We start from the raw sequence: 7,331 nt of genomic DNA on the forward strand, positions 1-7,331 counted from the left end.
ATACAGTCCACGGAATTCTCTAGACCAGAATACTAGAGTGGGTAGCCATTCCCTTCACCAGGGGATCTTCCCAACCCAGGTATTGCACCCAGAACTCCCGTATTGCAGGTGGATTCTTTACCAGCTGAGCCACCAGAGAAGCCCATAATAAATGCATAAGCATGTTTATAATTAAACATAATGTAATAGCAAAATGAGGGTCTAAAAGGGTCCACAAAAGTTCATCTAAGAATGTCATGATGTGTTCCACATAGAATATTTATAGCAGTTTTTTAAAAAATGAAACAGTCTGTTCTTAATAATGAATGATCTCATTATATTTTAATATCATGTAATATCATATAGCATTTAGTTTTCTCAAATGCTTCAAAATTAAGAAGAGAGTAAAATGAAATGAGTGTAGATGCACCCCAATGTTTATAGCAGCACTATTTACAATAGCCAAGACATAGAAGCAACCTCAATGTTCATGGGGAGATAAGCAGATAAAGAAGATGTGGCATGTGCCCACACACACACACACACACACTGGAATACTACTCAGCCATAAAAAAGAATGAAATAATGCCATTTACAGCAACATGAATGGACCCAGAGATTATCACACTAGGTGAAGTAAATCAGACAAAGAAAGACAAATACCAGATGATATGAATTATATATGGAATATAAAATATTATATGAATGAACTTACTTTAAAACAGAAACAGATTCACACACATAGAAAATAAATTTATGGTTACCAAAGGGCAAAGGGAGTGGGGGAGGGATAAATTAGGAGTTTGGGATTAGCAGATATAAGCTATTATACATAAAATAGGTAAATAACAAGGTCCTACAGTACAGCACATGGAATTATATTCAATATCATGTAATAAACCATAATGGGAAAAAAAGTTTTTAATGACATCAGTGAAAATAGAGGCCCAAAGTCAATGAAATAATATGTTCAAATTGTTTAAGCAAAACCAAAAACCTAGAATTCTATACTAAATTTAACCATCTTTCAAGAGAAAAGACAAAATAAAGGCATTTTTATTAAAAAAAAAAAAAAAAAAGACTAAAAGATTTTTCCATAAAGACAACTCTAGAGAGAAAGAAACTGTTTCCGGATAAAAGGAACAGAATGAAAAAGTAATAGTAAACAAAGAAATTAGTAAATATGTGAGTGGATCCAAACTGTCACTATTTTAAATAGTAAGAGAGAGAGAGAATGCTCACAAATGGGGAACATAAAAACAAGATAAAAATGAAACCTGAGATACAATGAGAGGGATTAGAAATAAGAGATAAACATGTTAAGGTCCTTGGTATTACTTAGGAGGATTGCTGATATATTAGAAATTGTGTTAAGTCAAGCATCTTAAAAAATTATGGCAATCATACATGTATGTATATGTTTGTGTGTGTAACTTTGTCCTTAAACTGTAAAGAATGTTTTCAAATCCAAAAAAAAGTTTATAAAAAGCATGCATTAGGAAAGAAAGTCTCAATAAATATCTAACAAGTAATATCATTCAAACCACAATCTATAGCCATAATGTAATATTAGGAATCAATACTGAAAAGAGAAACCCCCCAATGTCTTTTAAACATGGAAATTTTAAAACATATTTTATATGTTTAAAAAATGATGAAAATTTCAACATATTTATTACTTAATAGGACTATCAAAATTGGTGGGATAAAAACATTTTATAATTTTAAATAAATATATTAGAAAATAAGAAAGATTGAAAATTAATACACTAAGAATCCAACTCAAAGATTTATAAAAAGAAGAAATGAAAAAATCTAAAGACAGGTAAAGCCAAATTAGTAGTTTAAAACTTTAACCAGGCCCAACCCATTTCCCTAAGCCATTTCTATAAGCCTAAAATAACATTGAAATGGAAACTGAACAGGGACAATATGAGAAAGGAAAACTCAAGAGCCAGTCTCACTTACAAACATAGACAGAAGAACTCTATACAAAATACTAGCAAACAGAATCTAACAACATTCAAAATAATAATATCTAACATCCAGGTAGGATTTATACCTGGAAGATAAGACTACCAAGGAAGTCTTAACATTATAAAAATATGTTACTGCAATTCACCACAATATCAATTAAAGAACAGAAACAAATGATTTCAGCAAACTCAAGAAAAGTCTTGATAAAATTTAATGGGCATTCAAAAATTTGTTAAAGTTAAAAACTGAGCAAACTAAAAACAAGAAAATTTCTTTAACTTAATAAAGAATATTTATTAAAAAATTATAACTAACAAGTTCCCTTAAAGTTGCAAACAAACTCAACATTGCATAGAAATCCTATCCAGTTAGAGAGAGAGAGAGAAGGAAAGGAGAAAGGGAGGAAGCAAGGAAAGAAAGAAAAATTGGAAGGAAGCAGGAAGCAAGTGCAGGAGAGAGGGGAGGAAGAAGGGAAGGAAAGAGGGTATGAATATTGGAAAGCAAGAAACAAAATTTTCATTATTTTATGAAAATAAAGTTTTCTCACTAGAAAAAAATCTATGAAAGGAAAATCTTAAAATTTAAATTAATAAAATCTAGCAAGGCTGCTAAATACACGATCAATATACAAAGTTCAATAGTGTTCTGTGCAGCAGTTACAACTGGTTAGAAAATACACTTTGAAAAGCATCTTACAATACCAACAAAAGTAAAGTTCTCACAAATGAATCTATGAAAGCTATATAAGAAATTTTTGAGGAAAAGTATTACTCTTCATTAAAGCACATATAAGAACACCACCCACAAATTGGGAGCTTTATTTTGTTCACGTTAATAAATTTAAGAATAACTAGGTCAATTCATCCCAAAATTCTCTATAAAGTTAGTATAATTTCAATCAAAATGACATTTAGAATTTTTTTATTTTCTGAACTTTACCCCTAAATTCAACTTGAATAGTAAAGATCAAGAATAGCCAAGATAGGGGGAGGAGCCAAGATGGCGGAGGAGTAGGACGGGGAGAACACTTTCTCCCCCACAAATTCATCAAAAGAGCATTTAAACGTCGAGTAAATTCCACAAAACAGCTTCTGAATGCCGGCAGAGGACATCAGGCACCCAGAAAAGCAACCCAACTCTTCGAAAGGAGGTAGGAAAAAATATTAAAAACAACAAAAAAAAGAGACAAAAGAGGGAGGGACGGAGTTCCGTCCCGGGAAGGGAATCTTAAAAAGAGAGAAGTTTCCAAACATCAGGAAACCTTCTCACTGCCGAATCTGTGCCGAGCTTTGGAAGCACAGAGGGCAACATAACAGGGAGAAAAAATAAATAAACAATTTAAAACTCGCAGATTGCGAGCCCTACGATAACTCCCCCAGCAGAGAAGCAGCGCAGACGCCTGCATCCGCCATTAGCAAACCGGGGCTGGGCAGGGAGGCGCGGCGCGGGCTGCATCGCTGAGAGTAAGAATCTGGCCTGAATACCCTGAGCGCTATCTGAGCGAAATAATTTGGGCTAGCAAACCAGACTGTGGGATACCTACCACGCGAAAAGCCAGCCCTAACCTAAGACCGCCAGGCCCGCGCACGGAACAAAGGACTGAACAGAGATAGCCGGCTGCAGACCTTCCCCCTCCGGTGACAGGCAGCCAGAGCCGGAAGGGGGCAATCGCAGCCCCAGAGAGACATTATCTATAAAATTGTAAGCAGGCTTCTTTGCTAACTAAAACTTCTTGGGGGTCTGGACGGTCAACATCTGCCTGAGAAGGTGCGCCGGTTTTACATCCAGATAACCGAGCGGCGGGGAGGCGATAAGTCGCAGCATTGGCGCTCGCCTGGGAAGAGCAAATTGGCGCTCGGACCTGGGAAGAGCACAAAACGCAGGCCCAACTGAGTCTGCGCCTCTGAGGACTACCCGAGTGCCTGAACCTGAGCGGCTTGGACCTGGGAGGTGCATGCAGCCCAGGGCCAGCCTCGGATTGTTCCCGGCGGAACAACCTAGAGTCCGAGCAGTGTGGACAGGGAGGCTACACGCGCCGTGAGCGGGAGCAGACCCAGGGTGGCTGAGGCACTGCGAGCCCACGCCAGTGTTATTTGTTTGCAGCATCCCTCCCTCTCTCCCCACAGCGCGACTGAACAAGTAAGCCTAAAAAAAAAAAAAAAAAAAGTGTCCTCCACCGTGCCCTTTGAGTCAGGGCGGAAACCAGATACTGAAGAGACTAGCAAACAGAAGAAGATATAACAGAGGGAAACGCCTTGGAAGCTACAGGCAATAGATCAAAACCCTGTGGTTACTACAGACTACATAGGAAGGGGCCTATAGATCTTGAGAAATATAAATCTGACCAAGGAACTAGCCAAAAATGAACTGAACCCACAACACCCACAAAAAAAAAAAAAAAAAAAGTCCTAGATATATTTTTATTATTTTTACGATCATTCTTTCTTTTTTTTTTAATTAAAAAAAATAAATTTTAAGTCCTCTATTGTTCCTTTAATTTTCACCTTTATATCCTAGTACTTTGCAAAAAAAAAAAAAAAAAAAGACCCTATTTTTTCTTCTTCAGCAAACTTCATATATATATATTTTATAATTTTTTGACCTTGTTTTTTTTGTTTGTTTTTGTTTTTTTCTTCTTTTCTTTAACATTGTATTTTTGAAATTCTAAACTCTACTCTAGATTTTTAATTTTCGCTTTTTGGTATATGTTATCAATTTTGTACCTATAGTTTTTTTTTATATAATTTCTGTGACTTTTTTTTTTTTTCTTCTTCTCTGTTTCTTTCTCTTCTTCTTTTATATAACATTGTATATCTGAAATTCCAAACTTTACTCTAGATTTTTAATTTATGCTTTTTGGTATTTGATATCAATTTTGTACCTGTATTTTCTTTATAATTTTTGTGACATTGTTCGTATTTGTTTGTTTGTTTTCTCTCTTTATTTTTCTTCTTCTTTTTTTTTTTTTTTTAACATTGTATTTTTGAAATTCCAAACTCTACTCTAGATTTTTAATTTTTGCTTTCTGGTATTAGTTATCAATTTTGTACTCGTACTTTCTTTATAATTTTCGCGACCTTGTTTGTTTTTGTTTGTTCGTTTTTTCTCTCTTTCTTTTCCTTCTTCTTTTCTTTAACATCGTATTTTTGAAATTCCAAACTCTACTCTAGATTTTTAATTTTCGCTTTCTGGTATTAGTTATCAATTTTGTACCTGTACTTTCTCTATAATTTTCGCGACCTTGTTTGTTTTGTTTGTTCGTTCTTTCTCTCTTTCTTTTCCTTCTTCTTTTCTTTAACATCGTATTTTTGAAATTCCAAACTCTACTCTAGATTTTTAATTTTTGCTTTTATGTATTTGTTACCAATTTTGTACCTATAAGGACCCAATCTTCAGGACCCATTTTTCACTAGGGAGTGAGATTACTGGCTTGACTGCTCTCTCTCCCTTTGGACCCTCCTTTTTCTCCACCAGGTCGCCTGTGTCTCCTCCCTAACCCCTCTCTACTCTACCCAACTCTGTGAATTTCTGTGTGTTCCAGACGGTGGAGAACACTTAGGGAACTGATTACTGGCTGGAACTGTCTCCCTCCTTTTCATTCCCCCCTTTTATCCTTCTGGCCACCTCTGTTACCTTCCTCCTTCTTCTCTTCTCTGTATAACCCCGTGAACATCTCTGAGTGGTCCAGTTGTGGAGTGCACATAAGGAAGTGACTACTGGCTAGCCCACTCTCTCCACTATTGATTTACCTCATCTCATTTGGGTCACCTCTAACTCCCTCCTCCCTCTTCTCTTCTCCATGTAACCCTGTGAACCTCTCTGAGTGACCCTCACTGTAGAGAAACTTATCATCTTTAATGTAGATGTTTTATCAATGGTGCTGTATAGAAGGAGAAAGTTTTGAAACTACTGTAAAAATAAGACCGATAATCGGAAGCAGGAGACTTAAGTCCAAACCCTGACTCCAGGGAACTCCTGACTCCAAGGAACATTCATTGACAGGAGCTCATCAAATGCCTCCATACCGACACTGAATCCAAGCACCATACAAGGGCCAATAAGTTCCAGGGCAAGACATACCAAGCAAATTCTCCAGCAACAAAGGAACACAGCCCTGAGCTTCAAGATACAGGCTGCCCAAAGTCACCCCAAAACTATAGACATCTCATAACTCATTACTGGACATTTCATTGCACTCCAGAGAGAAGAAATACAGCTCCACCCACCAGAACACCGACACAAGCTTCCCTAACCAGGAAACCTTGACAAGCCACCTGTACAAACCCACACACAGTGAGGAAACGCCACAATAAAGAGAACTCCACAAACTGCCAGAATACAGAAAGGACACCCCAAACTCAGCAATTTAAACAAGATGAAGAGACAGAGGAATACTCAGCAGATAAAGGAACAGGATAAATGCCCACCAAACCAAACAAAAGAGGAAGAGATAGGGAATCTACCTGATAAAGAATTCCGAATAATGATAGTGAAATTGATCCAAAATCTTGAAACTAAAATGGAATCACAGATAAATAGCCTGGAGACAAGGATTGAGAAGATGCAAGAAAGGTTTAACAAGGACCTAGAAGAAATAAAAAAGAGTCAATATATAATGAATAATGCAATAAGTGAAATTAAAAACACTCTGGAGGCAACAAATAGTAGAATAACAGAGGCAGAAGACAGGATTAGTGAATTAGAAGATAGAATGGTAGAAATAAATGAATCCGAGAGGATAAAAGAAAAACGAATTAAAAGAAATGAGGACAATCTCAGAGACCTCCAGGACAATATTAAACGCTACAACATTCGAATCATAGGGGTTCCAGAAGAAGAAGACAAAAAGAAAGACCATGAGAAAATACTTGAGGAGATAATAGTGGAAAACTTCCCTAAAATGGGGAAGGAAATAATCACCCAAGTCCAAGAAACCCAGAGAGTACCAAACAGGATAAACCCAAGGAGAAACACCCCAAGACACATATTAATCAAATTAACAAAGATCAAACACAAAGAACAAATATTAAAAGCAGCAAGGGAAAAACAACAAATAACACACAAGGGAATTCCCATAAGGATAACAGCTGATCTTTCAATAGAAACTCTTCAAGCCAGGAGGGAATGGCAAGACATACTTAAAATGATGAAAGAAAATAACCTACAGCCCAGATTATTGTACCCAGCAAGGATCTCATTCAAGTATGAAGGAGAAATCAAAAGCTTTTCAGACAAGCAAAAGCTGAGAGAATTCTGCACCACCAAACCAGCTCTCCAACAAATACTAAAGGATATTCTCTAGACAGGAAACACAAAAACGGTGTATAAACTCGAACCCAAAACAATAAAGTAAATGGCAACGGGAACATACTTAT

Source organism: Bos taurus, chromosome 8 (assembly GCF_002263795.3).
Source record: "Bos taurus isolate L1 Dominette 01449 registration number 42190680 breed Hereford chromosome 8, ARS-UCD2.0, whole genome shotgun sequence".
Taxonomy (NCBI): Eukaryota; Metazoa; Chordata; class Mammalia; order Artiodactyla; family Bovidae; genus Bos; species Bos taurus.